The following is an 11,764-nucleotide window of genomic DNA, read 5'->3' on the forward strand; positions in this document are numbered from 1 at the left end:
GAGATGCGAATTAAAACCACAATGAGGTATCACTTCACACATGTCAGAATGGCTCCATCAACAAATCAACAAATGACACGTGGTGGTGAGGGTGTGGAGAAAGGGGACCCCTGGTGCACTGCTGGTGGGAATGCAGACTGGTGCAGCCACTGTGGAAAACAGTATGGGGTTCCTCAAAAAATTAAAAATGGAGCTGCCTTTAGACCCAGTGATCCCACTTCAAGGAATATATCCTAAGAATCCTGAGACACTAATTAGAAAGAATATATGCACCCCTATGTTCATAGCAGCGCAATTTACAATAGCTAAGATCTGGAAACAGCCCAAGTGCCCATCAGTAGGTGAGTGGATGAAAAAGCTGTGGGACATTCACACCATGGAATACTACGCAGCTGTAAAGAAGGATCTGGTACCCTTTGGGACAGCATGGAATGACCTGGAGAATATTATGCTAAGCGAAATAAGCCAGGCAGAGAAAGACAAACATCACATGATCTCACTTATATGCGGAATCTAAAGAACTTAATAAACTGATGAACAAAATAGATTCAGTGATGTGGAAGCATGGATCAGACTGACGAATCTCAGAGGGAAGGTGAGGGTGGACGGGTGTGGCGAGATTAACCAAAGAACTTAGATGCATATATGCATAACCCATGGACACAGACAATAGTGTGGTGAAGGCCTGGGGATGGGAGTGGGTGCGGGGTGGAGGGGGTTAATGGGGGAAAAAGAGAACATCTGTAATATTTTGAATAATAAAAAAATAGGTGAGCCAATTAGTCATGCAGATGCCTTGGGGAAGAACACTTCAGCAGTGGGAACAGCCAATGCAAAGGTCTCAGATGTTCTATATTTGTTCCATGTATATGTCATGTATGTAAGTGGCAGCGAGTGTCTATAGATGTTCTTTTCTGATTGCTCATATTTTCTCAGAGAGATAAGAAACAGGGTCCTCAGCTAAGAGAATATGGGAGAGGAGGAGCAGCTTGAAGAATTAGGAGAGCGGGAGAAGTGGTCATCTATCGGTGTGGGAGAGTGAAAGGATGTATCAGTTTGCTAGGGCTGCTGTAACAATGTACTACAGCCTGGGAGTCTTAACCAACAGAGGTTGACATGTCATACTGGAAACAAAGGCATTTAAATATTAAATTATTTTGTAATATATGTAATATTTAAAAAGTCACATAATGGCAACTGCTATATAATCCCTCCAATTATATTAAGAAGGACCAGTGCATGAGAAAAACTTGAAAAATTTAAAGTTTAACATGAACAGAATGGAGTATACGTCTTCTAAAACACTGCAGATTATTTCAGTGAAATAAAACTTTTAGAAAGTCCACATAGTAAAAACAACAACAAAAACCCACAAAGCAAGCAGCAAGATCATAAAGCAAGATAATAGAAGCCGGACCAAACACAGGCATCATAACTGAGCCGAGAATAAAGATTTGTGCGCTGTTTGAGGGAAGCCAGCCCTTAGAAGCAGCATCATTAAATGACACCCACTCTAGATATTTTGTGGCAATTTTTAAAGTCATAGAGGTGAAGAAAAAAATCTGAAAGCATATAAAAGCAATTCAAAAGGGCTGCTTTAATTTAAAGATGAAGCTCTTGGGTGAGGCAAAGCAAACATCAAATTTATTAAAAGTGTCCTATAAAAAACTGTAAAAGGGTTGCAAACAGGAGAATGGCGGCTTTATTAGGCAAATGGAAGATTTATAATTTGACAATCAGACGTGTAGAATTCCAGGTAAAAGCAGTAAGTGGCCGGAAAGCATTAAATGGCGCAAAGAAAAATAATGTGAAAATAAAAGTGGAAAGGACTAATAGATTTCAGTTAATTATTATGTAATCTTGCGGTGGGCAGTGCCTCTCTACCCTTGTCACAAAGCCAAAAACCTTAAAGGGAAAACAGATTGATCTTTAACGTTCAAAATTTCAACCTCCTGCAATGTCTAAAAACATAGACAAAGCAGCAATACAATGAAACGGCAAGAGCAAATCTGGGGAAATATTTGCAACGTTTATGACAAAAAAATGAATTTTTTTTTTTTTTAAAAAGATCTTTATTGATTTCAGAGAGAGGAAAGGAGAGGGAGAGAGAGAGATAGAAACGTCCATGATGAGAGAGTCACTGATCAGCTGCCTCCAGCACGCCCCCGACTGGGGATCGAACCCGCAACACAGGCATGTGCCTTGACCGGGAATCGAACCCCGATGGCCTGCATCCTAGGTCGACGCTCAACCTCTGAGCCATGCTCAGCTGGGCTGATGAAAGTTTTTAATGTTAAAAACTCTTAAAATACTAAAAATAATTGTACAACTCAATAGAAAAATGAATATGTACATCACAAAATGAGGCAAAAAATAAGAGGAATGGGAGCAGCAAATAAACCCAAAAAAAGGCTAACACAATTAGAGATCAAAGAAATGCAAAATAAGATGACAATGGGTTTCAGTGTTTGGCTGCTAACTTGATGAGTTGTCTTTTCTTGTCATTTTGTTTAAAAAATAATAATGGCATCTTTGAGTTTGCAGGTAATTGGAAATGCTCATGCATTGTTGACAGGCATATAAATTAGCAATCTTTCTTAAAGGCATTTGGGTAACTGGAACCAAAGCTTTAAAATATTCATCTTCTTTTACTCAGTAATTTAACTTCTGAGAATTTATTCTAGAAAAGAAAATAATTTATTCACACAACAATGCATTCATAAGGGAGTTCAGCACAGTATTCTAGTATTTATGCTAGAAAAAAGGTTTCTTTTCTGTTGTATTTTGCTAAAGACAACCCTAAAGTAGAATTTTAGCAATCATTAAAATTGATGTTTCTGAAATACAAGTAATGACAGATAATTCCCATGGTACAATATTCAGTGAAAAGAGTAGGTTAATAAATTTTTATTACTCAAATTCTATTTTTAAAGTGTATTTATGAAAAGAAAAACAAATTTAAAAAATATGAAAAATAACATATTTTGGGAGATAGAATTATGAGTGATTTTTATTTTATTATTCTATATATTTTTAAATTAACTGTAATTATAAATCAATTTTACAATAAAGTGTGATTTAAAAATACCAAATGTTAAAAGAAATACAATTTGGGATTTTTTTTCCTTAGCTTGAATCATTTCAATACTTTTCTAAATCAAAGTTATTTCTGATTCCCCAGGTAAAATTATCTAGCTTTCTTTTATGTCACCCACAAAGGAAACATGTTTTCAAAAAATGTATTTGTCCAAGGACACAGACAGTAGTGGTGAAGGCCTGGGGTGGGGCAGGGGCTGAGAGGGGGGGGCAAACGAGGGAAATTGGGGAACATCTGTATGTAATTCTGTCAACAACAACAATATATATATTATTATAATGTATTTGTTGACATATCTGTCTCTATGTCTTGGACTATTAGACCCTCAATTAGAGGCATCCAATTTTATTAATATTAGAAACGCAAAATGACTGGGGAGTAAGGTACTTTTCCCATGTGGATAATGCTTATTAAATATTTGTTAAGTTGAATGAATTTATTCCAGTTTTATTATGGAGATGGAAACTTATAGAAAGAGTAAGTGGTTTATAAAATTATCTAATAATAAACACTTTGAATATAGGTGTTTTAATTTGTAAATTTTTAATTTGACAACTTAAATATTCACGTGTTCAAGAACTTTGGTCCGACCTTTATCGTCTTTTATGTTTCTTAGCCATTGATATATTTCTAAATAACCTATAGAAAACCTTCTTGTAATATACACATTTGTAGTAAGTAGAGGACATGGACTACATTTATAACACTTTAAAAATACTGTTGCTACTTATTTAAAAGCCAACCATGCTTAAATTGGGTGAGGATTGTTCTGACAGGAACTGTAATGAATTTTCACAAATTAAAATGTCTAAAGTCAGGACATTTTACTAATTTTCACATATATTGCATTTCTCCTTTATGTAGAGAATTATATGAATTTTTTCTCTTTTGGAATCCTAGGAGCAGGAAGAGAACAGAAACCAGTGGCACAACATCGAGGTGCCCTTGAGAAGCAGCGGCCCCTGTCACGGGTGGGCCCCGGGCGAAGTGTCCAGCACAAACTAATTCAAATGACGCGATGGGACTTCGCAGCTGTAATTATCGAATCCCTATATGAGGAACCCTACATTTATCATTTTACTACAGTCAATCAAGTGACATTTTAAGGGCCTCTTTGGTACTGTGTTGCTCACGGAGGTTTACACTCCGAGCAGAGTAAAGAAACAAACAAATTTATGATTAAAAATAACTGAATGTGTGATGCTCCCAGGGTTCATGCCTGGTTTTCTGGAGGAATTCTTAGCAGTCTTTCTTTTCATTTTCCTACTGTTGAAGAAAGTTGTCATCGCCCCCTAACTCTAAGGCATACTGAAATATCAGATGACTAACAGGGGTGTGAGAGGACCTGCAGAACTTAAGACCTGAGGATTTCCCATTGTGGTCTTCAGATGACCTGGTCCCTGGCAGCTGCTCCGCCCACTCTTGTACTTGTTGGTGACAGAGTCCTAGCTACTCCTCTCCACCCTCCGGATAGAACCCAGCTGCCCAGACAACGGCTGGCAATGCACAGAAGCCCCTTCCCATCCCGCACTGGAGGAGCTGCACCCCTCAACAGGCCACCCTTTCCCTGGCCTGGATGCCGCCCTCCTTTAGGGCCACCAGGCTGGGCATGATCCCCAATCAAGTCTTATCCTCACGCTGCTCTGGGTGACTTTCCTCCCCGGGTAGGAAATGCTCTGGGAATTCAGAGGTGAGCTGGGAGAGTTTCTTCTACCTGGTGGTCGATGGAAATGAAGGGAGTGGGGAAATATCTGAACTGAGCTCAAGTGGCTGAACTGAGTACAGTTTAAAGAATAACTTCTATGCACTATCTATAACTTATAATCAATCAGATATCAGTTTCACGCAGGCATTCCTGTACGCTACAAGGCTAGAGCTATCTTAAGATGAAACTGGAAGCTGGAGAAGTCCTTGTGAAGGAAAATTCGTGAGTAAAGGTGCGGTCCGTGCAAAGGAATCCGGCAAGCCCAGAAGGGCCCGTTCTAGAGGGACCTCAGTTTGTTCCAAAGCCTTTCCAGCATGAACATAGATCCCTAAAATCCACATACTTTCTAATCCATGTATTCACAAAAATTTCATTTCACAGAGTCTTTAAACTAAAAGCTGTTTTCTTTGTATGGCAAGAGCCAAAGATTTCAGAGAAATATTTCAAGAGCCCTCTGACTTATTGAAGAGTTAACAAAAAATTAGGTTACAAAATGTGCAAAATCCAGTTTTTCTAAAATAAAGTATATGTATTTAATAAACAGAAAAATATCTATTAGGATATGCTCTAAAATGAGAATAGTAGTTATCTCTGGTTGGAAGAATAGAATTATTTTTTAAATTTTGCTTATCTATCTTTAAATATCTTTAATATTTCTACAGTAAGTTTAGATTATTTCTGGGATAAAATATTTTTTATTTAAAATAATTGTAACAAATGCATTTGTAGAAAAGCCTGTTTTCCAACTTTTAAAAATATTTTGCATTTCTTAAACCAGATATTTTAGACAATATATTGGCAGCAATAAGTAACTATAGATAAGAGAAACAACATGGCGGAGGTAATAGCTGCACCGCTGCTTCCCGCAACCACATCAAAATCACAACTAAAATACAGACACACTGTCACTCAAGCCTCCCGAAATCTGGCTGCACAGAAGCCCCACAACCAGGGAGCTAAAGAAGCACAGAGACTGGGAGGAGGGGCGGAGACGCGGGCGGTTCGGGGCTGGATCACAGAGACAGGGCCGCAGGCCCACACCCGGTGCTGCGGGTTAAACCAGGGAGGGAATCTCGGCGATGGGGGTTTCCCAGAGGAGCCAGGGGTCCCAGCCCCACAGCAGACCCCCAGCCCAGGGCTCCAGGGCCAGGAAGAGACGCCCCCACAACTCTGGGCTGTGAAACCAGCGGAGGCTGCGGGAGCCCCAGCAGCTCCTCCTAAAGGGCCCGGCACGGACTCACTCGGACGCTCCCTCTGAGGCCAGCGCCCCGCAGCAGCTGGAAAGGACCCGGGACACTCGGGGAGGAACTAACCTGCCTGAGATCCGGGCGAGAGCTGGAGGGCGGCTTCCTCCCAGGCAGAAGGGCTAGCGGAGGCCATGGCTCCTTGGGCGAGTCCTCCCTGCACACAGCCGGCAGGCAGGCGCCATGTTTGAATCACCAGCGCCCGACGCACACCCTTGGCCCCGCCCCGTGATTCCTGGAGGCCCCGCCCCTCCCCACCTGCAGGCTCATCCGGGCCATTTCCAGGGGCTTTTCTGTGCAAGTGGCCTCTCGAGCCTCATGCTTAGGACTTTCCTAAAATCTCTCAAACAAGCAGCAGCGTGCCCCATACGACTTGATAAGCGGCCCCAGGCCTGGCATTAGCAGCAGCCTGCACTGGCTCATAGCTTGGCCTCTCCTGGGCACCTCCAAGCCCAGCACAAGTAGCAGCCAACTACAGTTTGCTGTGTAGCTTATGCTGGGTGGCCCTGGGCAAGGCACTGGCACAGGCTGACTTTGCACCTCCCCGGAGGCCCCAGAGACAGTGCACCTGGTGGTCAGACTCGACCATGCTGGATTACAACCCTACCACATCCATGAGGGACACTCAAGGAGCACACTTGGTGAACACCAAAGCCCCACTGAAGTAAATCCTGCTCCATAGGGGTGTCTCCAGCACAGCAGCTCTTTGGCTGTAGTTGCAGCTGGTCCTCACAGCTGATTGGCCTGGGGGTCAATTTCTTCCAGGGATGCCAACAGCAACCAAGGCTCAACCTCAACGGACAGTGCACACAGCCCACACAGGGGAGCACCTAGAAGGCCCAGCTCAGGTGACTGGGGAGGCTAAGCCACTGGGCCCTACAGGACACCTACTATACAAAGCCACTCTACAAACTCCAGGAGACATAGCAGCTCTACCTAATACTTAGAAACAAACCCCTGGAAGCAGCCAAAATGTGGAGGCAAAGAAACATGCCACAAAGGAAAGAACAGAAGAAATCTCTAGAAGAGGAACTAAATGAAATAGATCCAAGCAAGCTAACAGATACAGAGTTCAGAATTTTGTTTATAAGGATGTTTAAGCTGACTATTAGGGAAATAACTGAGAAAATTGATGACATAATAAAGAACCAATTTGAAATGAAGGCTACACAAACTGAAATGAAGAATAATTTATAGGGAATCAACAGTAGAGTAGATGATGCTAAGAATCAAATCAGCAATTTGGAACATGAGGAAACAAAAAACACCCAACCAGAAGAGCAAAAAGAAAAAAGAATCCAGAAATATGAAGATAGTGTAAGGAGCCTCTGGGACAACTTCAAAAGGCCCAACATTTGTATTTTTGGGATGCCAGAAGGGGAAGAAAGAGAGCAAGAAATTGAAAACCTATTGGGAAAAATAATTACAGAAAACTTCCCCTACCTGGGGAAAGAAATAGACTTACAAGTCCAGGAAGCACAGAGGGTCCCAAACAAGAGGAACCCAAAGAGGCCCACAGCAAGACACATAATAATTGAAATGCCAAAGGTTAAAGACAAAGAGAGAATCTTAAAAGCAGCAAGAGAAAAGCAATTAGTTACCTACAAGGGAGCACCCATATGACTGTCAGCTGATTTCTCAACAGAAACCTTGCAGGCTAGAAGAGAGTGGCAAGAAACATCCAAAGTGATGAAAAACATGGCACTACAACCAAGATTGCTCTACCCAGCAAAGCTATCATTTAGAATGAAGGTCAGATAAAGAACTTCACAGATAAGAAAAAGCTAAAGGAGTTCATCACCACCAGACCAGCACTACAGGAAAAGTTGAAGGGTCTTCTTTAAGAAGAAGCTAATGAACAAAAGAATCTGACGAACTAAATAGATCCAGAGACATTGATGCATGAAACAGACAGTCATATCTCAGAGGAAAGAGGGAAGGGGGGTGGGGGGTGGGAAGAGATTTACCAAAGAAGTTATATGCATATATGCATAACCCATGGACACAGTTAATAACGGGGTGAAGGCCTGGAGAAGGGGTGGGAGCAAAGTGGAGGGGGTCAATTGGGGGAACAAAATGGGACACCTGTAATACTCTCAACAATAAAGATAAAATTTAAAAAAATAAAAATAAAATCAATAAAGATATATTTAAATAAATAAATAAATAAAGTAACTATAGAACAGGAAAGGCAATATTGACTTGATCATGGACCTCTGCTTTCAGTTCAGTCTCGGGACTAACTTAATAGGCTGTAAAGATGAGCAATAGTCCAGGTTCTTGGTGGGAGTTTGGGATCAGGGTGGCATTGATTATCTGCTTTGCTTTTTTTTCCTCCATGACTCAGAAATGATGTTTTGACACAAACATGTAAATCTGGATGGGGCAAATTTCCTATTTTGTGTGCCAAAATTATGTTTCAGGGCGATTGAATTAGAGCTAAGCAATTAGATATGAGGTAGTAGCTGCCATCTAAGTTTCTCGGAAGTTATATTTAACCATAAAAAGTCTAGCTACGCAAACTTGAGATCATTTATGTTTTGATCTTGCCATATTTCAAGAACAAAAATTATTATCTATGGAGTAGTTCCAAAGTCATGGCCAATTTTTAGAATCTATATTTATATGGCTTCTGATTTGTATAGACTGCCAGATTTTAATTAACCTGGTTAAATAAGATGCCATATTTAACTAAACCCGTGTTGGGCAAGAATTTTTGTCCTTTTAAATGATTCCCTCTGAATAAGGGTTAGGGATGGTGATGAGTCATTTGGCTGTAAAGTAGAACAGAATAACTAAATTCTAAACAGAAAATTCAACATGAGTGGCATTAGTCCCTGTAGCTGAGGCATTTGGCAAGTTTACTGAGAGTTAACACAGGTAGTTTCAGACATTAAACAAAGGACCCTTAGGTGGTTCTTTAGCACTTTTGCGTAAGAAAAGGTCGGTTATAGAGTTTAGCTAAAGAAGACAAAAATAAATTGGACAAGTAAATACTTGGACCACGTGTTCATATGGTTAGTTTTTTTGACAGGGTCCATAAAGCTTCTTGGTGCTTTCCAGGAAAACACCAGGGGACATTCTTTATTGCTTTTGATATTATTTCATGAAGAGAGGAAGCCTAATATTGTTGGAGGAGGTCATCAAGAAGATGCAACTGCTGGTTGACCTGCAAGCTGGACCTGGGAAATCAGAGGCTCCCCACCCCTTTCCCTGTCCTTAGAATGTGTGTTCAGCCCACTGTTCCTGCACCAGGATCTGTTTCAAGGCTGCAGCTTTGAGAGGATAATGTGATGTGGAGACCATGTGAACTGAACCCTGTTATGGCCTTTACATAAATTTTAAGATTTTGGCAGGTGGGTGTAAAGATCTCCTTGTCTTGTGGTTACCCAAGACAAATCTTTTATGTCAGTTCCCTTGTTTATTAAAACTGCTGCTTAATAGTCTGGAGTGGTCTGCCTCTTTCTTTGGCCTCTTTTGCCCTCCTTGTATAGGGACCAATGTCAAATTCACTCAGGGAACTCCTGAGGTTACAAACCAAAAAATATGTCAGAAAATAAAGTAATAAAGTGGATGCATTTGGATGATATCTCCCCAATTCATTTCTCTCTGCGGACTCACCTCTCTCACCCATCCACAGGGTCAAAATGTTACCACTTAGAAGCCATCACTCTGCTCCCTTGGCCAGATAAATATGAATACTCGATACAAATTGGGCAGTTATTCAGCAGGAATTTGGAGTGCTCCATAAGAGATTCTAGTCTTTGCAGGTCTTTAGCTACACAACCTTAAGATCATTTGTTATGAGAAACAAATAGTGAAAATTTTCCTGCCATATAACAGTGTTAAAGGGAGCTGAATTCCATGAAATCAATTCAAACATAATCAAAACATGCACCATATGACAGATGAATCACACTTATGAATAAATGCAAGAGTATTAAGCGTTAGTAAATCAAGCCAAGCATTATAAGAATAACTCAGCACCACTAATGAATTTTTCAGTAATTCCTCACTAGAAAGCTTATTAACATAGTTAATCACATTCCTATCCAAGGGAAAAAGTTTTTAATCATCTTGATAAATACTCAGTTGTATAAATACAACTAAATTCTGTATTAGCAAAAAACTTTATTACTTAAACTGAAAAAAATTCCACATTTTAAGAAATAGCTATCTTGTGCAGAGGACAGATTGATAATTGCCAGAGCAGAAGGGTTTGGGGGGCTGGTGAAAAAGATGAAGAGATTAAAAAGTACAAATTGGCAGTTACCAAATAGTCACAGGGATGTAAAGTACAGCACAGGGAACATAATCAATAATAATATTGGGGGATCCCTCTGTAAGGTGTATGATTGCCTAACCACTATGATGTACACCTGAAACTAATACAAAATAATATTAAATGTAATTGAAAATAAAATTTAAAAAATATAAACAAAAAACCCAAAAATAGTTATCTTGAACGAATTGGTAGCCTTATATTTAATGTTGAAAAATCAGGAGCATTTACATTTAATTATGGAAACTGAAATGTTTTACAAGTCATAGCACATTGAATTAGACAAGTAAACAAAACAAGAAGTAATAGAAAAGATGAAGATAAGTATTGTTATTGCCAGATAACATCATTACATAGATAGAAAGTACAACATAGTCAAACCAAAAAATATATGTTTGATTAAAAAAGAAATACGTAAATAAAAATGGTCACCATTAAATCGTTAAAAAGTAAAATGAAAAAAGAGATAGCACTCACCATAAAATCTGCTTTGAAAATTTCCCAGGAATACAATTTTTTAAAATGTCTGCACTAGCTTAAACTTTGTCTCGCTTGTACTTCAGTACTTTATAGAAATTTCACCCCTGAGCATAGACTGGGGAAGGCCGATTTGGTGAGTGACTCCTCCTGGCCCCCCGTAGCCACGCCGGCGCTCTCCCGCCCGGGCCCGCGGGCGGTCAGCCGGGGGCGCAGGCTCAGGCGCGGCCCTGAGAGGCTCCTTCGCATTAGGCCTCCTGCTCGCTCTTGCTCCTCTGTCCTTACCATGAACGCATCCTCGGCCAAGCAGAAGTGAGAATGGAGGCACATGCATGTGAAAGACAATTGGGACAGATCTCAACTGTCCCAACCAAGACCATGCTGGGTCATTCTTGAGCCACCTGCCCCCAAGTATGTGAGAGTGCCCCGTGAAGACCCTAGAGCCTTCTGCTCCCTCTGACAGAACTGGGGGTGCATGACTGAGCTCAGCCACCACCAGCAAGCAATCTAGCCAACCTGAAGGCTCCTAAGCAATGATGAATTCTTAGTGCTACAGGCCACTGAGTTTGGGGGTATTTTCTGATACATAGCAAGGGCTACTTTAAGCATGGACAAATAGATTATAAAAGATACAGCTTTAGGTCTTTGGGGGAAAGAGTGATTACTTAATATGTGATAACTGGTTAATGATGTGGAAAATAAACAGGCAAGCCAATCGATCAAGTTAGCAGTGCATCTCGCACCTTAAACCGTATTAAATTTGAGATGAATCAAATTGGCAGAGTCCCTTCCCAGGAAATCTGAATTTGCTTCCTTCCCTTTAGGGCAGGCTCATCTGTCCCAAACCCCAGAGCCTCAGCAAATGCCTGACACGCTCAAGCCTAGAGAGACACGGCGTGTCGTCCTTGCATGTGACCCGGCAGCAGCCGGGCGGGCCCGTCGGCACAGCCGCTCCTCTG

Source organism: Miniopterus schreibersii (genome assembly GCF_964146895.1).
Source record: "Miniopterus schreibersii genome assembly, chromosome: 6".
Classification (NCBI taxonomy): domain Eukaryota; kingdom Metazoa; phylum Chordata; class Mammalia; order Chiroptera; family Miniopteridae; genus Miniopterus; species Miniopterus schreibersii.